The sequence below is a fragment of the Macaca thibetana genome, chromosome 8 (genome assembly GCF_024542745.1).
Source record: "Macaca thibetana thibetana isolate TM-01 chromosome 8, ASM2454274v1, whole genome shotgun sequence".
In the NCBI taxonomy this organism is placed as follows: Eukaryota; Metazoa; Chordata; class Mammalia; order Primates; family Cercopithecidae; genus Macaca; species Macaca thibetana.
Window position 1 is genome coordinate 44,668,865 of NC_065585.1, and position 27,010 is coordinate 44,695,874.

The 27,010-nt window shown below is 47.2% G+C and overlaps 2 long non-coding RNA genes across 2 annotated transcripts; both read right to left on the reverse strand.

Moving 5' to 3' along the window:
* Positions 1 to 336: 336 nt before the first annotated feature.
* Positions 337 to 8,178, reverse strand: LOC126960915 (uncharacterized). The gene is made up of 3 exons (XR_007728145.1): positions 7,937 to 8,178; positions 963 to 1,133; positions 337 to 708 (listed from the first exon to the last, which is right to left on the reverse strand). It is a non-coding gene; the product is annotated as an uncharacterized LOC126960915 (long non-coding RNA).
* Positions 8,179 to 14,592: 6,414 nt separating this feature from the next.
* LOC126960916 (uncharacterized) lies at positions 14,593 to 20,859 on the reverse strand. Its single transcript, XR_007728146.1, has 3 exons — positions 20,154 to 20,859; positions 15,240 to 15,438; positions 14,593 to 14,681 (listed from the first exon to the last, which is right to left on the reverse strand). It is a non-coding gene; the product is annotated as an uncharacterized LOC126960916 (long non-coding RNA).
* Between the last annotated feature and the right edge of the window lie 6,151 nt (positions 20,860 to 27,010).

A 27,010-nucleotide genomic window follows, 5' to 3' on the forward strand; every position in this document is an offset into this window, starting at 1 on the left:
TCTCTCTTTCCTACTTATTTTGGCTCAGGTCAGTTTGAATTTGGCTTTTGTGTCTTGCACTAAAATTTTTCCAAAAAATACCCTAATGGCATTGTCACCTCACATGCCTGTCTGTCCTCCAACATTGGTTGAGAAAGGCTTAAGGTCTCCGTTTTTGAGTTGTCACAAGGAGACTGAACCGTCCCAACCCACAACTTCTTTTGTCCCGTAAAGTGTAAAACAAGAATATCTTTTTAAGATTGAATACATGTATTTTTCTATTATACAAGTCATACAAATATTTAATTTTAAATGACAGAAAGGGGAAAAATCAGTCATAGTCCAGCAACTGTGATTTTAGCTTATTTTATTAATTGCTTATTTCCTTACAAATATTTCCCTACATGTTTATATAGCCACAGGCTCCACGCATACAAAATGTACGCTGCTATGATCATCAGAACCATCAGCAAGCAGGCATTGTCATCAGCACTTCTTTCTTTCTGTGGTTTCTCAGTCTCTTTTCTTTCTTTTTCTTAAAAAAACAAACAAACAAACTTTTTTTTTCCCCTGGTCAACAGGGCCTGGGCAACATGGTGACACTCTGCCTCTTTAAAACAAAGAAGAAAAAAATTAGCCAGGTGTGGTGGTGCATGCCTGTGCTCCCAGATACTTGAGAAGTTGAGATAGGAGGATTGCTTGAGCATGGGAGGTCAAGGCCGCGGTGAGCTGTGTAAAATAAAAATAAAAACTAAAAAAGAGGAAAGAATAAACTTAGTTTTTTGAAGAGACACTATGTTGCTCAGGCTGACTTCAAATTCCTGGCCTCAAGCAATCCTCCCACCTCAGCCTCCCAAAGCACTAATGATTACAGGGATGAGCCACACTCAGCCCAACGTCTCAATTTTCCATGACTTTTCTTAGTGGAGGTAGAGTTGTGAGATGGGAAACTACGTCAGTCACCTACAACAATGTCAACACACCTGTTAGGTGGGAGCTGTTCCGTCACCTGGAGTTTTTATTCTGAGGCCTGGGTCCCGCCTCCAGAGATTCTGCCTCAGTCGGTCCAGGGTGGTTTCCGATGAACCTTTGCGAGTGGCTCCTGGGTGGCACCCACACTGGCAGGCCTCAATGTGTAGGAATGCTTTTGCTATCTAGATGATAAGCATATTCAAGTTTGAGAAGCCAAGATATAGATAAGTCCTGATTTCAGTTTAGTAGTCATTTACTAAACACTGATTCATGCACCTGTGGTTTTCAGAAGCATACATTTCTCTTGGGGACCAAGTTTCCAAAGGGTATGACCCACAGCTTCATGCCTAAAGCCCTTGGGAACTGCCAACTTCACATAACCTAAATGGGGAAAACATTAGAAAAGCGTTTCTTTCACTATTGTCTCATAATCACCCTTCAAATGGGTCAAGGTTAAGGGCAGGCTGTAGGGGAGCTGGAGCCTTTGGTGCAGTTTCATAGTTCTCGAGTGTTGTGGACTATGCCAGGGATGCGGTGATGAATAACCCAAAACGTGATCCCTGCCCTCTAAGAGCTGACGACCAATGAGAAGATGACCACAAAACAAATAACTGCTACACAACTGGGAAATAGCTGGGGCAGAGAAAGGCACAGCATGCCCTGGGAGCAAAGAAGAGGCACCTAGCCAGCCCTTGGGGACCTGGGGAGACACCCTGGAAGCAGAGCTGAGGGAGGGTTAGCCACATGGAGGAAGGTGGGAAGGGCATCCCTGGCAAAGGGAAGAGCAAAGGCAAAGCAAGGAGATACAAAACATCATGGTGCCCTTGGGTGTGGAATAGTGAGCAATGGAGTGGGAAGGCGAGGTGGGACCAGGCCCAGACACCTGCAATTGGATGGGCCGGTGGAGCCTCTGAGGTTTCTAGTCCTCAGCCCAACATGGGGCCAGCTTTGGACCATTTGAGAATTTTCCACCAGTCCGCTAAGTGGAGTGACTCGGCTTCTCTGATTACTTGTGGTTTCACCTCAAAGGCACCACATTTTGTCAATAAATCCCCAAGCCTGGTCTAGGCCTGCACACACCTGCCTGTAACCACACGTTTTTCTAAGGACAAGGACAATGTATTGGTTAAGTTGCTAATAGCAAACGTATATAGCGGTGGCTTACATGAAATATAGGCATTTTCCCCTGGGAAACAGAACAGGATGCATACAGTGGTCCCATGGTCAAGGTTAAGTATGTCCAGCATTCTAATCCACCACCCTTAACTCTCTTGCTACCAAAAGTGGGACCATGGTCCAGCAGCAAGTACCTCACTGGGTGCTTGTTAGAAACACAGAATGAACTCTACTCCAGACCTACTGAACCATGGTCTGCCTTTTAACAAATCCCCAAGTGATTTATTTGCGAACTGGTAGTTGAACAAGTTGGCCTTATTACTGGTTGCAACAAGGAAGACACCATGGGGGAACCATTTCAGTAAAAAGGTGTTCGAAAGGACTTATAGGCTTTGGGCTTTGGTTAGGTGAATTTGGGGAGGGTCTAGGAGGGGAGGGCTTGCTCTGCATTGTCTGCTGTCTGGAAGTGGGACAATTCTGTGGCTGGGTATGTTAGTAAATCTTATCTTTAAGGACAGCAGACAAGATCAAGCCTATAGTTGTAGTTGATAAGGAGGCCCTTGTCACTTAATGAGCCAGGAGGGCGTGTGTTTAGTATTTTCTGGGGTCTTTTGTTTGTGCTTAGACAAGGTTCTGAAGGGGTCTCTTTTGACCTCTTCATCATAGTTGCAGAGTGGCAACTGACAACAGTGTTTGTGAAAATAGCCAGGCAAGCTTTTAATAATATTAAGCCCTAGCTCAAAGTGTCAGGCCATTTCCCGGATGTCAGGGGATACCTTTTCTTTTCTCAGCATTAAAGGTTGAGAGTCAATGTTTTAGTTTGTGGCTTCCTTTTTCAAGGTTGCCTCATGGCCCAGTATGGTTGCTAGAATTCCAGCCATTACATTAGTGTTTTACGGTTAAGAAAGAGGATGGGGAGAGTGAACAGCGCATTTCTTAGATCCCTTTAAGAAGCTTTTAAGGCCCGGTGCAGTGGCTCCAGCCTGTAACCCCAACACTTTGGGAGGCTGAGGTGGGAGTGTCAGAGGCATTTGAACCAGAGGGACTCCATCTTGAGTAGGGGCTGGGTAAAATAAGGCTGAGACCCATTAGGCAGCATTCCCAGAAGGTTAGGCATTCTAAGTCATGGGATGAGATAGGAGGTCAGCACAAGATGCAGGTCACAAAGACCTTGCTGATAAAACAGGCTGCTGTAAAGAAGCCAGCTAAAACCCTCGGGATCTGGATCAGGACCCCTTTCCTGTAACAGGAGCATAACTTGAGCCTAGGAATTCAAAACCAGCCTGGGCAACATGGCAAGACCCCATATCTACAAAAAAAAAAAAAAAAAGCCAGGCATGGTGGCACGCACCTGTGGTCACAACTACTCAAGAGGCTGAGATGGGAGGATCACTTGAGCCCAGGAGGTGAAGGCTGCACTGAGCCACGTAAGCCAAAAATAAAATTCTAAGTCCCCTCAACCATCTGAATGGACCCTTCCTCTTAGTCAAGGGCATTCCAAAGTTAACCTGAAAAACTAGTTCAGGCCATGATGGGAAGGGGGAGTCAGACATGCCTCATTCTACCCTCCTCCCTTCAAAACCCCTCATCATAACCCCGACATTCTTTTCTATGGATAATAACTCTTTCAACCAATTGCCAATCAGAAAATCTTCGAATCCACCTAAGACTTGGAAGTCCCAGTTTTCAGTTGTCCCACCTTTCCAGACCAAACCAATGTACATCTTATACATGTTGATTGATGCCTTAAGCTCCCTAAAATGTATAAAACCAAGTTGGGCACCAACCACCTTGGGTACATGCTGTCAGGATCACCTGAGGTTAAGGGTGTGCCCTTAGCAAATAAGCTTTCTAAATTGATTGAGACCTGTCTTTGACACTTTTGATTTTACAGCCGTGATGCTGCCGCTGCACTCCAGCCTGGATGACAAAGTGAGACTCTGTCTCAAAAAAAAGAGAAGCTTTTAGGACCCCAGCCCCAATAATTTTCATTTATACCTCATTGGCTGTCCCTAGTTTCAAGAGATTTGGGAAGTATAGTCTTTTACTTGGATGTATTGCTGCCTGCCACCCCCACCCCCATCCCAAATCAAGTACTTTTGGTAAAGCAGAAAGAGAAATTGGGAATTGGTAGGTGACTGACAGTCTCTATCTCAGACAGGGAAGCCAGGGCTCAGGAATGGGGAAATGCCAGGCCCTGGAGGGTGAAGGTTTTATCTTCTCTTCTTTATCAGTGCTTAACATTCCTGCAACCAGAACTGCCCTAAGCTTCCTTGGTAAAAGAGAAACAACCTGTCTGCACTGTCTGTAAGAAATGTTTATATGGCAGAATTCCCTTCTCAGGTTTTCTATCCTGCTGGCTGGGAAAGTAGGAGTGATATATAAATGTAAGAGTCAAAACAGCCCCTAAGGCCATGGCCACATTGGGAGAACTGTAGGGATAAAGAGGATCGGTCTGCTCTACAGGAAGGCTTTATCCCATCCTTAGGGAAGGTGAAGGATCCTTAAAACAAGGCAGTCAGAGCTAGTAAGAAGGAAGCCTGGCTTCCCTTTTCATTCCACAAACCAGCACAACTCCGAAAAACGAGTTTCAGGCACCATGTGACCGGCTGCAGTGACTGAGGCGCCCTCGGAAAGGGTGGCCATGACACCTTCCACTTACCCACCCCATCCTCCGCTCCCGGTTCTGGATCCCCTTTCGTCCCCACGGTAATCCCTTTCTGCAGGAAGGGAAACTGAGGCTTAGCAAGGGTTAAGCAAGTTGCTCAAGATCATACAGCTTCTAAACAGCAGAGCCCAGCTTTCCACCCAGTTTGACCCGTCTCAGCCCCTGCTCCTTCCGCTCCCTTTCACAAGAGGCAGGCGCTGGCCTAGACTTTTAGGGCCCAGCTCTGAGCCAGGCGATCGCTCCTTTTCCTGCAACCTCAGCTTCATCGCCTTCCAAGCCATCCTCCCACTTTCCAGGTGAGGGTCTTAGGGTGGGGCAGGAAGAGACTAAAGGATGAAATAGAATTGTAAAAAGGTGTCCAGCTGACAAAACTGCCTTTTGCAGCCATTTATACCCATTTCCCCTAATTCAGGCAACTCAGAATGTGGGAAAAGCATTCAGCTGTTGCAAGAGTGTTATTTTACTCATTACAGAGAACAATTATTTTGAATCTATGAGAACTGTCTAGAAGTCACATGTCATTTTCACTTTCACCTATTAACGCTGAAGCTTACATTCAGCTGTTTAAAAAGCTTCCCAGTGCAGGGGTAGCTGCCAGCTAGCAGCCCGCAGGCAGGCTGGGTCTCAGGCCTGTGCCCCAAGTCACACTGCTCTATGGAAACATAGACCCAATCAGCAAGCTGCAGTGCTGGGCTCAAACCTGAATATATTTTGAAAGAAAGAAAGGCCTGCCAAAAGGACACAGTGAACCAATAGGAAACAATCAACATCTGTCATTATCTGGACTCTCCCCCTGCTTGGGAGCTGCGTTCAGCACGGTCAGGAAGCCTGGAAAGGGAGGAAGGCAGCTGAGAGAAAATGGAGTTCCTGGGCCTGGGCAAGCCCCCCTCGCCTCTCTGCCTGCCTCACTCCCAGGCTCTGCAGTGGGCCCGGAGCCGGAGCCAGGACTTGCCTACAAGGGGCATCTGTGAAGTTCTTTGAGCCAAAGGCCAAGGCTGCTGCCCCTATGATCAGGGATTCCGACAGCAGAGTCCCCAATGTCCTGGCTACTATGTTAGTAGAGTCATGTTTCAGTTTACTGGGTACAGAGGAGACCCACCGCATGGGGCCAAGCAGAGGGGACGTGTGTGTGTGTGTGTGTGTGTGTGTGTGTGTTTGTACACACCTGCAGTTTTGGGGAGTCAGGGTATTTGCATAACACAGATATCTTTGCAGATACCAGACAAACAGGAAGTTTCAGAACCTAGTCCGTTTCCTTTCACTGTGAATCAGTAGCCGCTTTTTTCTCACATAGAAATGATGACAATCACAGGGTAGGCCACGGACGGGGAGTTCAGGCGAACAGCACAAGTGCCTCCGAAGTCTCCTCTGGTCAAGGGACTCCCTGTATTCCCCACCCTTGCACTCACTCCTGCGGCCATGGCCCCCCTGCTGTCTTCCTAGAGCGCTTCAAGACACCTCTGAAAATCCCAGCCACACACCAGGAGCACAACAGACTCCCGCACACAACCTCTGTTACACTAACGCTTGGAATGGGGTCCAGCCACGAGGCTTGGGGGAGCCCTTACCCCCGAGTTCCCGGCGAGACTCTTGTCACAGAGAGGGATTGCAGAGTAACAGGCACACCCTGGACTTGGCCCTGGAATGCCTGAGCCCAGAATCCCATTCTACCCAGCAAGACCTTGGGCACGCAGCCTCCCCACTGAGACTGGGCTTCCCTGTCAGTTAAATGAGGCTGATAATGGCTACCCTGCAGGTTTGGGGTTAACATTACACACAAAAGGGAGGAAGATTAGGTAGCAAATCAAAGCACGGGCTTTGGCCGGGCACAGTGGCTCACACCTGTAATCCCAGCAATTTGGGAGGCTAAGGCAGGAGGATCATTTGAGCCTAGGAGTTCCAGACCAGCCTGGGCAACACAGTAAGACCCTGTCTACAAAAAATTACAAAATTATCCAGGCATAGTAGTGTGTACCTGTAGTCCCAGATACTCATGAGGCTGAGGAAGGAGGATCACTTGAGCCCAGGAGTTTGAGGTTACAGTGAGTTATGACCACACCACTGCACTCCAGCCTGGGTGACAGAGTGAGACCCTGTCTCAAAAAAAAAAAAAAAAAAAAAGAGCGCAAGAGAGAGAAAGTGAAAAAACTCAGGCTTTGGAGTCAGATACTTGAGTTCAAATCTCAGCTTTACCATGTATTGGCTATAAGACTTCGGGTAGATTACCTAAGTTTCTTAAGTCTTAATTTCCCCATCTATAAATGGAAAAAAGTGGAAATAAGAGTGTCTACCTGAGAGTCTATTGGGAGGGCTAAATGATATAATCACTTAGCACCAAGCGCAGTGCCTGGCTCACAGGAAACTCTGAATAATATGAAGCAGACTTCTCACCACCTCCTCCCCTCCTCCTTCTTCCCACCCACTCACTGCCGCAAGAGGCATGAGTTAGGGACCGCAGCAGCTCTCCTTCCCCAGTGTGTGCCCAGAACCTGGGCTGGCCCCTAAAAAGGCTTAATAAATCAGTTAAATAACAAATGGATGCTCCTGGTTCATAGCATGTGCCAAGGAAATATATCTATAAAAACATAAATTTAAACAAAAGCCAAACACCAAATCCCACCCTCTCTGTTTTTGAACTTCCTATGAGGGGACAGTATAGAAGAATGACGACAGACATCACAAGCTTTAACAGCAGTCAGGTCTGGTTTGCACCCTAGCTCTGCCACTCACAAGTGGTGTGTCCTTGAAGTTCTCTCAGCCTCCCTTTCCTCATCTGTAACATGGACATCATATAGTCACTCAGTCACACCGGGTTGCTTTTGGTTTAAATGAGATAATGCATGCAAAGCACTTAACACAATGCTCATCTTGCAATAAGCATGTGGAAGAATGTGTCAGATAAATCCCACCCTCAGGACCTTAGAAGAAGATGATGTTCTTTTTTCAGGACAAGCCTTAGGGCCGATCTCGCTTGTGCCTCATTTCTCTTGGTCCTCTCCTTCCCAGAAAAACTCCCTCTCCCTCCTGAAGCCTAGTGGTCTTCCCTTGTTGAAGAGCTGGTGCTCCTACCCACTGTGGGACTCCTGAAGAAGACAGTGAGCTACAACCCATGCCCTTCTACCCGCCACCTCACCCCAGCCACAGTAGGAAAGTAGGGGTTGCAAGAGGCCCGTCTCTGTGCAAGGAAGACAGCACACTCACTCAGGCATTTCTCCAGGGCATGTTTGTTTCACTGGCCAGTGCTCCAGGGGGAAGTCCGGGGTGCCGTGGAGGTGCAGGCCAGCTGTGAAGATCTGGGATCAGACAGCCTGGCTTGGAATCCAAGGCTCTGCCACACACGAGACTGTGTGATCTCAGGCAAGTCGGCTACCCTCTCTTAACCTCGATTTCCTAATCAGTAAAATGGGAACCAATCCTAGGACCCAAGGCCGATGGTGAAAATATTCAATAACCAGCTGAGGCACTAACCTATTAAATGGCAGGCAGCCAGTACAAGGGTGCACCTGCTAAATATTAGCCCTGCTCACCTCTCCTGCAGAGGTTGCTGTGGCACCTAATATGTTGCGAACACTCCTAAACATTTGCCACTATTTTTACTATTTTGATGTTGAGCTCATGTCCTGCAGTTCCTAGCACAGCCTCCAGTGGAGGGCAGTTCAGTGAGGGTGGTGACCCTAAACAGACCTGGCTTGGTTCTCCCCAAGGCTAACTAAGGCTTATTTCCCTTCTTGCCTCCCTATGTTCAGTAAAAAGTCACAGAACTGCTGGGGATGGGATGAGACCTTAGTCTTACCTGTCCAAGTAAATCTTGGACAACATTCCTTGCTGCCCATGGATGGGAGCTGTTTTCCCCATGAATATTCTTTGTACATTTCATCACAGCAACATAGGAGCCAAATATCTAATGGCCCCATCACTGGGTACATATTTGCAGTACAGACCAAACCAGGGTGTAGCTAACATATCTCACCTGGGGGCCTCTTGCCTTGTCTGGAAGGAATGCCTGGAGATGTTGCTTGTGCACGTACCGCTGGACAGGTTTCCCTATCAGGGGCCAGAGGTGCTGCCCCTCATGTTATCACTCCTTGGACCTGTGTTTTTAAATGGGCTCCCAGGGCTTTCAGGGCAAGGAGGCAGCCCTCCATAGCAGCAGGAGTTTAAGCTCAGCTATCCCCAGCTCTGCATCCTGTGCCCCAACAATGCAGAGCCACAAATATCAAGGAAACCAAGCCTAGCTGCCCAGAGATCAAGATCATCTCTGCCCCCAGGGAAAGCCGGCTGGAGTCCGAATCTGGTAGCAGCCAGGACAGCTGGTCACCCAGGGAGGCCTGTGATTCCCCGCCTGGGCTGTGACAGCCCACTGGGCCCTCCTGTTATGAGGATTAATAGCAACCATCCCTCTCCTGCAGTCCCAGCAGTACCAGCAGCCCAGGCGGCACAGCTATGAAGTCCCCTCCAGTCATCTCATAAAAGATGCTCCCACTGCAGACAGCATGGAAGCCAGCCAGGGAGGGGGATGACTCAGCCTCAGAGCTCTAGCTTGGGAAATGCAACTGACATGATTGCTGCCCACCAAAGCCAAAGAACAGCATGCAAAACTAAACGGGATTTTCTGGTAGCTGTTTTATCCACAGATTTTAAAAAATTAGAATCGCAACCTTCGTGAACACAGCCTAACAGGAATCCATACATGGGTTACGGGAGAGCCTATATCAGTCCTTGGCTATGTCATGACTGTGCACAATACAACATAGCAGTGTGCTCACCAGGCTGCTGCTTCTTGCGTGTAAGCTAGGTTTTCCCTCGGTCAGGTTTTTGTATATATTTTCTCACCTATGATTTATCCCTTCCCAAAAACCCATGAGGAAGACATTATATATTAAGAACAATGAATTGGTAACATTTATTAAACTTTTTCAGTGTGCCAGGGACTGTGCTCCAAGAACCTCTAATGAAGTAAGTACTATTGTTGCCCATTTCAAGGATGAGGAAGGAGAGAACTGGGACCCCATCCCAGATCTGTTGCCCCTGGAGCCAGTGAGCTTCCCGGTGGCTTCCTCCTGCCTCCTGTGTGAGTCCTGCTTCTCTCTCATTCACCTCCTGCTTATGCAGGCAAAGGCCAGGGGGCTGCAGACCCATGGCCAGAACTTGGGTAGCTGAATTGGTCAAGCTCCAGGACGCAGACCTGCCTGGCTGCTGGCAGGTCAGAATTCTTGGGCCGTGCCCACCACCTCCCTGCCCAGGAGGCATCAATACAGACCATGTCAGCTCTCCTATTCACACAAATAAAATAACTTTCATTTGTGCGTCAGCATGGAACATTATTACTGACTAATGTCCCTGGCTTGCACTAAGGTTCACTCTTGGTATTGTACACTCTATGGGCTTGTAATGACGTATGTAGGGGCCAAGGAAAACTTCCCCTTCACCCTTTGAAGTTTCACTGAAAATTAACTGACAAAAGGCAGACGAATAGGAGAAAAGGCACACACATCTATTTGGTCATAGTTTTACATGACAGGGGAGCCTTCGGAATGAAGACCCAGAGATGCAGGGGACACTGCCCACTTCTATGCTTAGGCACAATAAAATATGTAGAAATGTGATTGGACAAAAAAGGGAATGATCTAACCCCCATAGAGGGAGTAGGGCCCCCCACAAGCCCTGTCTAGATTCCTCGTGGCCTCTCTGGGCAGCACTGCTTCCTGCTGGGTACGGGGCAGAGCCCTCTCTGGAATGGGGGTCTCATGACCTACCACCAAACAAGGCGGGTCAGATGACTTCCTTATGACACATTTGCACACGGAAGGGTGGTCGGGGGGTGGAAGTTAGAGTAACATTTTTAGGTTTTATGACTGGCTTTGGGGAAAAGGGGTTTGAAAGTTTCTATGACCCACCTTGGGAAAAAGGACTTCTGATTTCTATGGCTGACCTCGGGGGAGAATGAGGTCAGGGATGGGAAGGCAGGGGAAACTTTTGCTTCTGAGGCGTTCATTTGGGGGTACTGTTTTCTGAACCCCAGCTCACATATCCACCATTCTGGTATGATATGGAATTGTTTCACCGGCCTTAAAATCCTCTGTCCTCTACCTTTTCATCCTTCCCTCTTAACCCCTGGCAATCACTGATGTTTTCACTGTTTCTATAGTTTTGCTTTTTCTAGAATATCATACAGTCATGTATAGCTGTAGCTTTGCAGGTGGGCTTCTTTCACTTAACAATATGTATTTAAAGTCTTTCTGTGGCTTCATAGCTCATTAGAAAAAAAAAGAAATTCAAGATTTTAACTCATTTCTTTTTTTTAATCACCAAATAATATTGCATTGTATGAATGTACCACAGTTTACCCGTTCACCTATTGAAGCACATCTTGGTTGCTTCCAGGTTTTGGCAAGGATGAATAAAGCTACCATGAACATTCGTGTGCAGGTTTTTTGTTGTTGTTGAGACGGAGTCTCACTCTGTCGCCAGGCTGGAGTGCGGTGGTGCGATCTCGGCTCACCACAACCTCCGACTCCCTGGTTCAAGCAATTCTCCTGTCTCAGCCTCCTGAGTAGCTGGGATTACAGGTGCGTGCCACCACGCCCAGCAAATTTTGTATTTTTAGTAGAGATGGGGTTTCACCATCTTGGCCAAGATGGTCTTGATCTCTCGACCTCGTGATCCACCCCACCCGCCTCGACCTCCCAAAGTGCTGGGATTACAGGGTAAGCCACCCTGCCTGGCCTGTGTGCAGGTTTATTTTTATTTATTTATTTATTTATTTATTTATTTTATGAGACAGAGTTTCACTCTTGTTGCCCAGGCTGGAGTGCAATGGCACAATCTCAGCTCACTGCAACCTCTGTCTCCTGGGTTCAAGTGATTCTCCTGCTTCAGCCTCCCAAGTAGCTGGTATTACAGGCATGTGCCACCACGCCCAGTTAATTTTGTATTTTTAGCAGAGATAGGGTTTCTCCATGTTGGTCAGGCTGGTCTCGAACTCCCGACCTCAGGTGATCAGCCCACCTCAGCCTCCCAAAGTGCTGGGATTACACGTGTGAGCCACCGTGCCCGGCCTGTGTGCAGGTTTTTATATGGAAGTTTCCAACACATTTCGGTAAATACCAAAGAGTGTGATGCCTGGATCCTATGGTAAGACCATGTTTGACTTTGCAAATAGTATTTTAAACTTAATTTTACTCTGGATGTTTCATGTTTTAACGGGATTACTTGGTTTAGGGATTTGCAACCCTTCCAGCAAGAGCAAGAGCCTTCCTAAGTCCTCGGGGTGTGACAGCCCAGGGTCCCCTCCCTCCGTTCCTCAGCCTCCCTGTCATTCTCCATTCAGCTGAAGCTGCTCTCAAACCCACCTGGATTCTACATAAGTGGCCAGTTCATACCTTTTCCAAGGCAGGAAAGTGATTGTTGAGATTTAAAACCAGCTAAGATGCAGTTCCTGCTGAGGGTGCACAAAGATCTCATTTATATCAAGCTAAATAGTTTAGAATGTCAATCAAATTTGAAAGGAATATTTTGGGAAATTTCTGAAATATAGTCAAACTCATTGTAATACACATTATTCTAATATGACCTGAATTTTTATATGTTTTCCTTCTTTCTCTTCCCTGAATGCGTTTTTCTTACTGAATCGCCCCTTCCTTTTCTCGACATGCATACCTCTAACAGGCGGGGCAAGTCTTATTTGTCTTTGTAAAGCCTAAGTAAATATTTATTGAACGAGTATTTTGGAGAAAAGTATCTTGTTTTCCTTCCGGTTTGGCAAGGTCTTTCCACTGAGTTCATCTTTGCAGGGGTGACCCCACGAGCAGCATTGGAATGTCATTCACATGCTGACTTCACATGTGTTGAAATGTACTATTGACTTCCCCAGGTCACAGAATCTTGGAGGAGATGATCAGGGTAGGAGTTGAACCTCAGGGGCGAGTCTTGGGTTTCCAGGCCTTTCTCGTCAGCTCCTAGAGGAGTCTGTTGCTGCCATCAGAGTCCTTGCACACTGTCCCTTGGGGTCTCGCCACTCCCTATACCATGGAGGGTCTCTGCCGTCCCATCACCAGGGGTACCGTCACCTCAGCTTTGCCCCAGCAGTTCCTGCCACTTTCCAGAGGAGCTCCTGGTGCCTTGGGCCCCTGATACTGTGCTGCTCTGTAAGCGCTGTAAGCCCGTCAGCCCCGGGTTTTCCATTCTTACCAAGCTCCTCAAAGGAAGCCTGTTGATGGCTGGTTTGTCTGATTAACCTGTGCTGCCCTCCACTGAAGAAACAAACTCAAGTTTCCAGACACCATTTTGAATGACATGTCACACTCAGCATCTCTCCTCCTCATGACCCAGGTGTGGCTCAAGAAGAGCCCTGCTCACGGGGACCTTCCTCCCACCTCACAAGAGGATAACTCACCCTCCCTGCTGTGTTTAGGGGCCCTAATTTTGGCATCCTGGGTCTTGACTGGCAGCTCCGGTGTCCTCACCTTTTCTCCCCTAGGGGGTGAGCTCTCTGAAAAGCGGAGTTTCGGTGGACCCTGCTCCCATTCCAGAATCGCTGAGTGGGGCGTGCTGAGTGGGCCCTGCTTTAGTTAGGGTAGGCTGAACCACCATTAAAAAAGGATCCCAAGGCATGCTGGCTGAAATATGGAAGTGTATTTCTAGACCACCTTCTTGCGTAGAGGCTCCAGGGCAGCAGCTGGCTCTGTGCTGTGTGGTGACTCAGGGACCCAGGCTTTTTCCAGCTATGATTCCATCAACATCCAGGGACTTTGAGCTACTGCAAGGGGAACAGGAGTGTGGAAGGGGCAGCCTGCTGTCTCAGAAGCCCCTCACTCCACTGGCCAGAATTCAGTTTGTGGCCACCCCAAATGCAAGAGGGGCTGGTAAATACTGCCTAGCTCTTGCCCGGCAAAAAGGAGAGAATGGGTTTTAGTGGAAAGCCAACAGTCCCTGCCACAGATCCCATTACTCTTCCTCCAATTGCTCCTTCTCTTACCTGCCTACTCGCCCCATGTGTCACTCTTGCAACGCAAAGGATTGAGGTTTTTATAACTCCAGGACTAATACAATCAAGAGGCAGCCACCTACTGCTCCTAAGAAGCAGATAATAGAATCTGCTCACCAAGGAGTAATCATTGCTCTCTTGTAACACACATCATATCCTAGCACTGGTCTACATTAATGTTCTTTGAGTTTTTATTTTGTTTGTTTTAAAATTTATTGTCCATGCTGTTATTCATTATCTCCAGGCCTCACTGACGTGTACAAGTTCCAGGGGAAATAAAAGCCAAACATTAGCAAATATCTTCCCTGAGCACAAATACATTTCAGAGCTTCCAGCTCACTATCAGTCTTGTGATATTAACCTTTGAATAGGTTATGTGAATCCCATTCAGGCACATTCAATGTGTTTACAATTATATTGTTCGCAGAAAACAGGACCAGACTTGGGATTACAACCTTTGATACAAGTGTGTAGCTTCCACCCCAACTCCAATGAAGGCTGGTCCTCAAATCTGCCAAGGAACAACAGAAGTCAAGTTGATTTAGGGGCAGATAGACATCTGAAAAATGTGCACTTTGGGTGTGGAGATGGGGGAGGAGCAAAGGGAGAAGAGGGGATCAAAGGTGGCATCTCCAGAAATTGCATGGTGGTCCATGGAAATTTGTCCAACTGGAGGTAGCCGTCTACCTTGTGATAACAGACTCCCCCAGTTTTGTGTCACCACAGGTTCCCTTTTCTTTTCCTAATTCTTCTTATTTTGAGTGCCCTGCTAAGGGGCTCTGTTCTTGTTTTTCTCCCTCTTTGTGCCTCAGAGAAATTATTCTATCGTGTGATTTCTTGGGATTACTTTTATACCCAGGCCTCTCAAATCAACATCTCCCACCTGAGACTTCACCTGAGGCTCCAGGTGGGCGAAGCCAGCAAGGCACTTCCCTGAGATGTTCCATGTCGCATCAGACTCTGTCAAAGGCAGAACAGAGCTCAGCTGTCACGTGGGATTTCCAGCCCTTTCTGTTGAAGGCATCTATCTCCACATTGCTAGACAGGGGGTTGTGGCTGGGCCAAGTCTTGCTGTGGGCAGGACCCATGGGTTGATGACACTAACCCAAACATGCTGGAGACATCTTTTCTTCTTATCAGTTTACAGCTGCTCACACGTAGTCACCAAAGTCTGTGTTTTCTGTCACGCTGCCCCCTGAATTCATTTCTTCCTCCTCACTTCCATTCCTACCACTGCATCCCCACACAGAATGCCATCATCTTTGACCCCACACTCCACACTCCAACCTGGCTACACATCACCTTCTTTGCAAGTTTAGTTCCATCCAACCCCATGATGGTTCTTTCTTAAGGAATGTTCCCAGGAAAGAGATGACAGCTTTCTGGCTGAGGCATATTGGAGCCCTAGCAGTAGGGATTGCTAAAGGAGGCAGAAAACCAGGAAAAGCTGGGCTCAGGGCTATGGGGACAACCATGTTGACAGGGCCTATAGGGAGGAGAAGACCTGCTGATACTCACATTAATCATGCTGGTCACAGTGGCCTTGGAAACCCAATCTTAATTCCAGCTGGCATCACTGTCCAAGAGCATCCATCAGTTGGGAGGACAACAGGAGCTTCTGGGCAGCAGGAACGCTCAGTCAAGTAACAGGCAGCATCATGGTGCAGATGGCTTTTCCATTGGAGCTCCCCTTTCTCTTGGGGTGTGATCCAGTGTCCTCAATTTAGAAGACAAAGCCTTTTGCAAACCGCCACATCCATCCTACTTCCCAGCATGAATCTGGTATCCCAGGTACCAATGGAATCATCTCCCACCTGTCACAGCTGTGTGCCCACCTGGTTTCTGAGCTGATCTGAGCACTGTGGTGAGGTAATAGGACTCGCTCTCCCCACTTCAAGGTCCAGAGTTCATTTGCTGCCACAGACTCCCTGAGCTGCCTGAGCTGCAGGCTTCTTTTCTCTCATCCTCTGGGGGATGGACTTTAGCTTTGGTCTTCCCCACTGGAAATTCACTTTGACTCTAAAACCAGGCCCACAGACTGACGGCTGACCTCCTGCCTGCTCTGGATAGCCTCTCAGGAGCTGGATTCAGCAGAGTTACAGCCTTAGAGGCAGAATCTTGGGCCTTCAATGGGGACTACTACACCCCGGTAATGCACTGCCCACACAAAAGCTACAAGCATCCCTAATTCACCTCTGAGTCCTCTTCAAATTCTTCCTAGGTCTTCTGCTAGATTCTCCATCCCAGATGGAGTTTGTGCCATTTGGAGCTGGGTATTCTGCTGCTAACACACTCACTGACCTCAGTTTGTCCTGATGCCATCCATCACTGTTCCAGGGCTTAAGATCTTGCTGATACTCTTCAATGTGTGACTTGGAAAGCTTCCATTTCCAGGTTCAGTCCTCTCCACCTTGATGGCCCCCTGCCTGGGCCTCTGCTCCAAATTCCTTGTGAGAACCCCCTGCTGTCTCCCCTTCTCCCAGTTTTAACTCTCCCAGGTACCAGTGCCTGGACTGCATCCTGCATGCCAAGGCCTGGACACCATTAGGCACTGCCCTTTTTCTCCCTGGCACTGCCTCCATCAGCAGTCTGCAGTGGCTGCTGGTCCTTCCAGCTCAGGACCCCTTCTACTGCTCCTTTCTCTCCCTACCAGCAGGGAAGACTTCTGTGTGCTTCCTGTTGCCAGAGCCCACACAGGAACTGAGGGCCACTTCCACCTGCCCCCCTTCCTTCCCACTGGTTTCCCTGCCTGAAATCCCTGATCCATTGCATTTTGTCTAGGCTTACCTGCACATTGTTCAAGGTCCATGGTCTTCCATGGAGCCTCCTCTGATAAGCCTGCAGGGGATTTAAGTTCTATCTCATTGTGTTAACCCATTCTCACACTGCTAATAAAGAGACATCTGAGACTGGGTAATTTCTAAAGGAAAGAGGTTTAATTGACTCTCAGTTCTGCATGGCTTGGGAGGCCTCAGGAAACTTACAATCATGGCACAAGGGGAAGAAAACATGTCCTTCTTTACATGGTGACAGCAAGAAGTGCCAAGCAAAAGGGGGAAAAGCCCTTATAAAACCGTCAGATCTTGTGAGAACTCACTCACTATCATGAGAACAACATGAGGGTAACCACCCCTATGATTCAATTACCTCCCACCAAGTCCCTCTTGCAACACGTGGGGATTATAGGAACTACAATTCATGATGAGATTTGGAGGTAGGGAGGGGAACAGTCAAACCATATTACTTGTTCAGGACCATTGGTTTGGGGTAGCTTTTACCAGACCCAGGTGGGTAGTACTTAAGCAGAGTCCTCCACTCTGGGATTCAAAGGGAACAAAAACTCCACTATATTGCTTCACAGGGCTAGAAGTAAATAAACCATCCCTCAATAGAAGCTTTTAACCACAAAGCAGTTGTGGGGTAAGGCACACTTTGTCTTTGGACAGAAGACAGTGTAGAAACCCCAGGCGAATCCCATCTCTAGGGGCTGTGGCCAAAAGTTACTGCTTCCTTTGTTGGGGGGAATATATTGTGACCTTAGGAGGTTTGGGTGAAATTTTTACCCTAGCTGCCCCTAGAGGCGGAAGTTTCTCCAGGTGTGGTCCTTGGACCACCTGCATCAGAACCATCAGTGGTGCTTGTTAAAATGAAGATTGCTGGCCTTCCCCAGACCTACTGAACAAGAACTTTGGAAGGCAGGGCCCAGGCATCTGCATCCTTATCAGGTACTGTCTCTAGTGGCTCAGATGTGGTCAGGTGTTAGGCACAAGATGCTGTCATCAAGGGCCTTGCAGCATACCTTGGGGTCCTGGGGCCTCCCGCCTCAGTTCAGAGACCTGTTGGACCCACTTCATGGCTCCAGGCTGAGTCAACCCTGATTTTGGCAATGTACCCTATGCCATTTTGCCTAAGTGGGCATTCTATGGATATTTGTTGAACTAAACCAGTACCCTTGCAGGCCAGGCATTGTCTGCTCTATTTTGGGGGGCCACCCACTGGGACACAGAAAGTGCGCAATCTATTCCTGACAGTAGATTGATGAAGGCGTGGGTCCAGGCTGTATCAACAAAAGTAAAGAGAAGAGGAGACAGACACTTTAGTTATCACCCAGCCACATGGCTCCTCCAGTGGTTTCTGGAGGCAGAAGAAGCTGTTTCATTCATGTTCACTGTTCATAGATTCTCGGCTAGGCAGGGACACCCTTGGCATGACTCAGGAAAGGCAGACATCAGCACAGATGAGTTTTCTGAGAAAGAGCCTACACTAGTAAGCGAATGAAGTCAACCTTGAGGGCCTTTCATAATGACATGGCCAGACAGAACTTCTGTGGGCAGTTTTGGCTATTGTTCTCTAGCATTAGTTATATCAGCTGTCCTTGGTATACTTCTTTGGTATACGTCCACTTGGTATACGTCCTTGTGGCTGGTAAACTCCCACAAGGACTCTGGTCCTCATAAATGTCACGGGGAGAGGCTATCCCATGGCAAAGGTCATGGCCAGGTCTTACTCAACAAACAGCCTGTTTGGCAATGCCCTGTGGGCCTGCTTGGAGGTATCATGTATGGCTTCTGTCTACAGCTGTCCCTCAAGTCCTCCCAGTTTCCAGCAGAATGATGTGGGAGTCAGTGACTGGGATGGCCTCTCTCACTTACTCAAGGTGAGGGGGAGGTGCCTAACCAAGGAACTTGCTGGAAATGAGCTGACCTTGCTTCTCTGGACTCCTGGATTTTTGAGCCTCTTGCAGGGTCTGACTGGGGCCTGGGATCACTCAGTTTAAAAGAAGAGTAGGTATTTGAATGTGGCCTGGAGAAAACTTAAATCATCTGGATACAATTTTCTCATAAGTCAAAGTCCAAAAGGAAATCAGGAAAGGCTGAAATAGCCCTCGGACAACGCTCTAACAACCAAAAATGAAGGGTCTCTTGCTGGATCTGGGAAATGCACATAACACAAGCATGGGAAGAAGTGCAAATGATTGGCCCATGAGGATCATGCTCATTCATGCTCATGAAAAGCAAATCACCTTCATTCATGTCTCAATCAATCAACAAGCATTTACCAAGCATTCACTACAGGCCAGCCTCTCTGCTGGCCTACAAAAGCTATGCAGAACAGCCGCTGGCCTCAAAGGCTCAGATTCTGAGCCTTACTTTGAATCCTAAATATTCAATTTTTTAGTATCTTCCATACTTCTATAGTTGAAATCTACTTGTCATAGAGTACTCAGTTGCAAGCAACTTTACCTGACTTGAAATGAAAAGAAATTTAGTAGTAAATATGTAACTGAAAGGTTGAGGAACTAAGCTCAGAAAAAGGCAGAAACTATGAGAGGCTGTACAGCAGGAAGCACCACTGGGTAACACTGCAGGAATAAGTACAGGAATAAGGAATAACTCCATTGTCATCACAGCAAGATCCAGGACTCCAGGGTTTGCACCACCCACACCCTGGCACTGTACTCTGCACACCACAGCCGCAGCCTCTGCCCTGGCTGCCACTGAAACTTGAGCAGATTCTCTACAATCCCTGTCTTTTTAATCATTAGTTGTCAACTCTAAGTCTGGGACCAGAGTCCTGAGCCACATGCCCACATCCTAGCTGCAAGGGAAGCTGGAAATAGAGTATCTGGAAGTTTCTGGTTTTTAGGGGGAGGTGGGCACCCATGCATGAGGCACAGAATTTCACAAACATAGGAAGGGGTTCAGATGCAGGGCAGCCAAAATCAATCACAAATGTTCACCACACCTCCCATATCTTGCACAGGAACAGGAAGTATGAATGTGAAAGAATAGCAATTAGTTAGTTGTTTTTTTTTTTTTGAGACAGAGTCTCACTCTGTTGCCCAGACTGGAGTGCAGTAGTACAGTCTCGGTTCACTGCAACCTCTTCCTCTCGGATTCAAGCAATTCTCATGTCTCAGCCTCCCAAGTAGCTGAGATTACAGGTGTATGCCACCACACCTGGCTAATTTTTTTGTATTTTTAGTAGAGATGGGGTTTCACCACGTTGGCCAGCTGATCTTGAACTCCTGGCCTTAAGCTATCCATCTGCCTCGGCTTCCCAAAGTGCTAGAATTACAGGTGTGAGCCACTGCACCTGGCCAATTTATATGTTTTTTAAAAGGAATTATTCAGACTAGGCATTGTGCTGGTTGTCAATTCAATAAGCTTCTGCCCAGTGGGAGTTGGGGGATTCTTAATGAAAAGGGAGCCCTTGAAGAGTGTGAAGGTTTGGGAGAGGTGGGGAGGAGTGGAGAGGGACCTCAGCCTGGGGAAACTACACAGTGGTGGGGAGTTAGCTTGACACAGTGTTGGGGCAGTGAGGTCACAAGGCCTTCTCTACCTCTGTGGTCAAATCTTCCTCTGCCTCCCTCTTCTAAGGACCCCGGTGATACATGCAGGGCTGCCCAGATAATCCAGGACAAACTCTTACCTCAAAATCCTTAATTCAGTCACATCTGCAATGTTCTGTATGCCGCATATGGTGACATTGATAGGTTCCAGTGATTAGGATGCAGATGTTTTGGAGATTACCACACTCACCAAGCTGGTAACTCCTTATCTGCCTTCCAGGTTCTGCTCAGACTTCATCATTCTCCTCTGAGTGGCCTCCCCGATCCCCAAGGTTGTGTTCGGGGCTGCACCTTTGCTCTCCACAGCCCCCAGATCCCTGCTGAAGCTCCCTGAAGTGCCCTGGATTGCAACTGCCTTTTCGCCTCTCTTCTCGCAACTATTATCAGCTTGAGGGCTGGATCTCATCCGCTTTCTTCCTCTCAGTATCGTAAAGATCCGGCACAGCATACATGCTTGAGATGTGTTTGCAGGAAGGAAGGGGTCCCTTTTGGCTGACAACCCCAGGATGAAAAGGCCTGATGACGTGGGCACAGAGGTCCCCTATTTAAAGTGATAACGGGCCCCGAAGAAAGCAGGGCTATGGCTGGGAGTGCTGGTGGACCAGGCCACATTATGCCTTGTGGGTGTGCCCCTTACATCTGGACTCCAGAGCTTTGCACAAGGAGTGCAGCAGCCCACCACTAAGAGAGCCCCCAGGTCCCTCTGGTCATATCTGTTGCTCACTGCAACTTTCCTGTCACTCTGACCCCAGGGACATGACCTTGGGGGGAAAGTGCTGGGAGTCCAACCTCACTGTACTTCTGAGGTGGTCTGTGACTGGCTCACTTAGACATTGATTAACTTTTCAAGGAAACACAATCATTAGGCAAATTCCATCCACCTATCAGGTAAGGTAAAAACATCAGCAAACATTAACCCAGACCCATGGGTTTACAGCTCACAGCTGCCCCAGGGCACACTGGCAGTGGCAGCTTGCCTCGGGTCCAGGTAGCTGCTTGGTTAAAGGGGATAAAATTCACAGTCCTGTGCAACAGATACAGGAATGTGACCCTTGGAATGGGGGCCTGTGCATCACCAACGTTTATGAATCAGCAAGAAACACAAAACCCACATGCCCTCCAAGGCTGAATGATAGCTCACGCTGCATCTGTTCATCTCTGACAAGGCTAACCTAGTTTTAACTATTTATGCTAAAACTTATAAGCCACTAAAAATGTCCGGCAGAATGAGGATGAGAGGGAAAGAAGTCTGGGTAATCTGAGACCCTGCTGCGCTCTGCTCTTCAGCCTCACTGGCAACAAGCTCGGGCTGTTTCTGGGGAGTCCTTTGCTGTGTGGTCAAAGCAGAAAGGGTGGGAGAGGTTTCTGTGAGTTTCTGTTGGAAGGGTAGGGGTGGAAACAGAGCTAGGGAGTCTAATCTACCCTCAAAAAGCATAAACCTCTCCGAGACTGCTAAGGCCAGGGCAATATAGGACGGAGAAACCCCCTCCATGAAGCCCACCAGGCCACTCTGCTATCACAACCCCCTCAGGTGTCTGGGTGCTGGTGGCTGGACATCCTGGAACTCACAGTCAAAGCACTGGTCATATTGGCAGCACCAACAGCTTTGCTCCAAGATGATCCCTCAGCTGATGGTCTTTGACCCTTTTTATGCAGTTCAGAGGCCTTCACTCCCTGAATTTCCCCAAGAATCACCCTTCTACCCTCTACATTCCCCTTCCCTTCTCACTGCTCTGCATCTTTAAGCTACACCTTCACTCTGTTACCTCCTCCAGCTGGAGTCCTGTGCCCTCCAGCATCCTGGGAAAGGGAGAAAGATGACCCCAAGAGAGGGATCTCGGGATGAATAAGAACTATTCATGTGAGCCTCTCATGTCACATGACTCATATCAGTTATATAAAACTTGGGTTTGTTTTCTCTATCATTAACCCTGACTTGACAGGCACCCTAGGGCCATAATTAAGAACATGAATTTGGGGATCAGACAGACCTGGGTTAGTGGTGGCTCTGTTATTTATAAACTGTGTGCTCTTGAGGAAGCTAACACACCATACTCTTCCTCAGTTTCCCTACCCATTCCCACTAAAATAACAGTGATACCCAGCTCACAGGGCAGTTATGAGAAGGAAATGAGATCTTGCATGAAAAAGGTTTAATGATTCTTTGTATGCATAGTGAGTGTAATTGACGTAATAGGATTGTGGGTAATATAAAAACCATGTAAAGAAACTTTGGTTAGAAAATGCTGGTGAATCAACCACTGTGACCTCTATCTTATATTCAGGGTGGATGAAGTTGAGTGGGAAACTTTCCCAAAAGCACATGGGAGGTAAGTTCCTATAGGGATGCGATTGTGCAAGCTGCTTCCAAATACCACCTGGATCTCCAAGCAAACGAGCGTCATATCCGAATCCCGCATTGCTTTTGTGGAGAATCTGGCCCACAGAAAAGCATCTCAACAGACAGGATCACGCAAAGTTTTTGTGCTGGGGAGGGGCTGGGCCATCCAGCTTCAGAGTGTAGGTCTGAAAAAAAAAGAGCAAATGGTTCAGGGATCGCTTTATCTCACCTAGTCAGCAGCCTGATGGGGCCCAAAACTACTTTATCAGGTCAGAACCTTTAAAGAAGGAACTGCTCAGGGCTGAAGTAACCACAAACAGATCCAACTGGTTTTTGTGTTGGGTAATATTTGTTTGACATTATGTCCAGATGTCTAGGTTGTGAGACACATATCCTTAGCATCAAAAAGTGTTTGTAAAATTCTTAGTTGAGCTCCATAGTGAGTTAGATCCTGGCATGAATCAAACTGAAACCAAATTAGAGGTGCCATCCGTGTAAGGAACAGGCTGGAGCCAGTCCCTAGTTTCAAAAAAGTGGTAACCAAACTAAAGGAATTATCTGGGAGCAAAAAGGACTTGCTCAATGTTCTCAGCTGTTTTCCAACTCCAGGAAAAATGCTACATCATGGACATGGCAAAATAATCAAGAGCTTTGTTAAGATCTATTTTCCCAGGGGAGTCCGGGACAGGGAGAGGGCCCCCTCCCTGGGAACACTTGGCTGATTTCCATTGCCGGGCATTTCATAAGATGCCCTGCTTAGCAACCTCTTAGAAGTGTGAGAAGTCAGCACTCCACCCCCCCCGACCCCCCCACCCAAAAAAAAACCTTCCCCCTGCTGTGCTGGGTTACCCTTTCTTGGCCTTTCTTTGAAACCTAAGCATCCATATCCTCTCTTTGGGGATGACTTTCTCTTCTAGCAAAGAAGTGGAAATGGTTTTATTGGTTCTTGGTTTTTTTTTTTTATATCCTGGTGCTGGCTATAATTTCAGATTTGTATTTTTAGGTTTGACTTTGGGTAGCAGAATGGAACACAAGCAGACCAAGTCAAGAACTTCCATACAGAATCAGCTAGGGACAACATTTGCTCCCCTCCTGGGAGACGCTCTCAGCGTAGCATCCTAAGAAGGAAACTGTCCCTAAGTGTCATTCTTGTGAAAAAAGATGGAAGTAAAAATAAGAGCCTTCATCAGCTGACTTAATCTCAACAAAGCCCCGCTTATACCTGGGCCTTAGACAATGACAACAAACTTCTCCACAAACATACTAATATGTCTGTAGCATCTGAAAAATTATTTGTATTCACAGTTAATTTTAAAAGAGCTCTATGACTGAGATGCTGTTATCTTTAAAATAGTCTGAAAATTACATCCTGTATTTGTCCGTTTTCACGCTGCTAATAAAGACATAGCAGAGAATGGGCAATTTACAAAGGAAAGACTCTGTGTGGCTGGGGAAGCCTCACCATCATGGCAGAAGGGCAAGGAGGAGCAAGTCACATCTTACGTGGATGGCAGCAGGCAAAAAGAGAGCTTGTGCAAAGAAACTCCCATTTTTAAAACCATCAGATCTTGTGAGACCTGTTCACTATCACCAGAACAGTATGGAAAGACCTGCCCCCATGACTCAGTCATCTTCCACCAGGTCCCTCCTACAACACGTGGGAATGATGGGAGTTACAAGATGAGATTTGGGTGGGGATGCAGAGCCAAATCATATCATATCCTTACTTTGATGGATAAGAGGTGAAGGAATTGGAAAATAGAGGAAGAAACACACTTCATCCCCCACACCACTCCATTTCCTATGAACGTTTAAACTACTCATGCACACTTTTTTTTCTTTTCTGTTTGAGGCAGGATTTTGCTCTGTCACCCAGGCTGGAGTGCAGTGGTGCAATCACAGCTCACTGCAACCTCAACCTCCTAGGCTCAAGTGATCCTCCTGCCTCCACCTCCTGAGTAGCTGAGACCACAGATTCGTGCCACCCACCGCAAATAATTTTTATTTTTTTGTACAGACAGGGTCTCACTATGTTGCTCAGGCTGGTCTCAAACTCCTAGGCTCAAGCAATCCTCCTGCCTCAGCCTCCCAAAGTGCTGGGATTATGGGAATGAGCCACCGTGCCCAGACGAGGCAAACTTTCTTAAGCAAATTGAAGATCAATTTGAAATATTGGAGTAACTGGTGATAAAGTATTTCCTGCTGACAATTTAAAGCAAATAATGTTGCTGTCAAACCTTTACCACTGAGGTCACTTGGCAATTCAGAGCAACTCTGGCATCAAAGAAATTCTGAAAGTGGATTCAATGTGCTTAGAGCAAGGTTAGAAGACATAGAACATTTGAGCTAAAAACTAAGATGGGAAATTGGGCCTTTGTATTCTGTTGAGTGAGCACACAGAGAATTTTCTAGACATACTTGATTTGATTTTAGTTTTTGAGACATGGTCTCACTATGTTGTCCAGGCTAGTCTCAAACTCCTGGGCTCCAGTGATCCTCCCGCCTCAGCCTTCCAAGCAGCTAGGATTACAGGTGTGAGCCACCACACCCAGCTGTGAGGTATTGGTTTTAAAAAGTTGCATTTGTGTGGATGGGGCATGCTAGAGTATAAGACTAGAGAATAACATCCTAGAAGCAATGACTATTGCCTGGGCTAAGTTATCATCATGCCTCTAGTAGATGTTGTGAGATTTACAGTAGGAGCTGAATATATGGGGATGACAATCATCTTTGAGCATTTTCTAGTGTACATAGACACTAGAGGGGCCCCAGAAGCCTTCTGGTCTACCAGTTTCAGAACACTCAATGGTCAATCCTCCTACCTCCACCTCCTGAGTAGCTGAGACCACAGATTCGTGCCACCCACCGCAGATAATTTTTATTTTTTTGTACAGACAGGGTCTCACTATGTTGCTCAGGCTGGTCTCAAACTCCTAGGCTCAAGCAATCCTCCTGAGGCAGGCTCTGGTGTCAGCTGAACTGGATTGGAATCTTGGCTCCACCATTCACTAGTAAGTAATTCAACCTCTCTATGTACCACTTTCTTTATCTGTCAAATGGAAATTATTATATGACTTGTATCTTTCAAGGTCCTTGAAGGATAACCGAGGTGATGCATGCAAAAGCTTCAACATGCTTGTCAACCACAGACTAAAAATGCATTTGATGTGAGACTCTCCACTATCTCCCAAAGGCCACAGCAGGAGGGTGATGTCATCAGGAAGCTTGTATTAAATTTATATAGACATTAAAGACCAGTTTCAAGCAGGCTTAAAACTAAAAATGTCAATATACACTGTTGCCCCCCTTTTTTTGAGGCGGAGTCTCGCTCTGTCGCCCAGGCTGGAGTGCAGTGGCCGGATCTCAGCTCACTGCAAGCTCCGCCTCCCAGGTTCACGCCATTCTCCTGCCTCAGCCTCCCGAGTAGCTGGGACTACAGGTGCCTGCCACCACGCCCGGCTAGTTTTTTATATTTTTTAGTAGAGACAGGGTTTCACCGGGTTAGCCAGGATGGTCTCGATCTCCTGACCTTGTGATCCGCCCGTCTCAGCCTCCCAAAGTGCTGGGATTACAGGCTTGAGCCACTGCGCTCGGCCATGTTGCCCCTTTTTTTTAAAAGAAGAAGGAGAAGGAGAAGACGACGACAAGGTACTTTGCAAATAGTAGAGATTTTGCAGGGCTTTCTAGAATAAAAATGTGTCAAATGCCAATAAATTTTTTTTCAGTGGTGCTAATACAATTTTATTACAGGATTTGGAATATGAATAAATGGATTCAAGCTCAGGACTTGCCCAGTACAAGCTGCCAACTTCTTTGAACTTCAGACTTCACGTGTCTAAGACTGATATCTTAGTACCTAGTACCTGGCAGGGCTGCTGCCAGGATTAAGTGAGATCATTCAGATGGGAGTGCTTGGTTTACAATGAACTACCAGTCAAGTGCTAGTTATTTCTATTATTTTGTATTCCTCCAGAAAGTATCTTGTTACATCGAAATGGCAGAGCAGCTCATGAACCAACTCTTCTTCTTTTGTCTTATTTTTATTTTTTTATTTATTTCTTATTATACTTTAAGTTCTAGGGTATATGTGCACAATGTGCAGTTTTGTTACATATGTATACATGTGCCATGTTGGTGTGCTGCACCCATTAACTGGTCATTTACATTAGGTATATCTCCTAATGCTATCCTTCCCCCCTCCCCCCACCCCACAACAAGCCCCGGTGTGTGATGTTCCCCTTCCTGTGTCCAAGTGTTCTCATTGTTCAGTTCCCACCTATGAGTGAGAACATGAGGTGTTTGGTTTTCTGTTCTTGCGACAGTTTGCTGAGAATGATGGTTTCCAGCTTCAGCGATGTACCTACAAAGGACATGAACTCATCCTTTTTATGGCTGCATAGTACTCCATGGGTATATGTGCCACATTTTCTTAATCCAGTCTGTCACTGATGGACATTTAGGTGTGCCAAGTCTTTGCTATTGTGAACAGTGCTGTAATAAACATATGTGTGCATGTGTCTTTATGGCAGCATGATTTATAATCCTTTGGGTATATGCCCAGTAATGGGATGGCTGGGTCAAATGGTATTTCTAGTT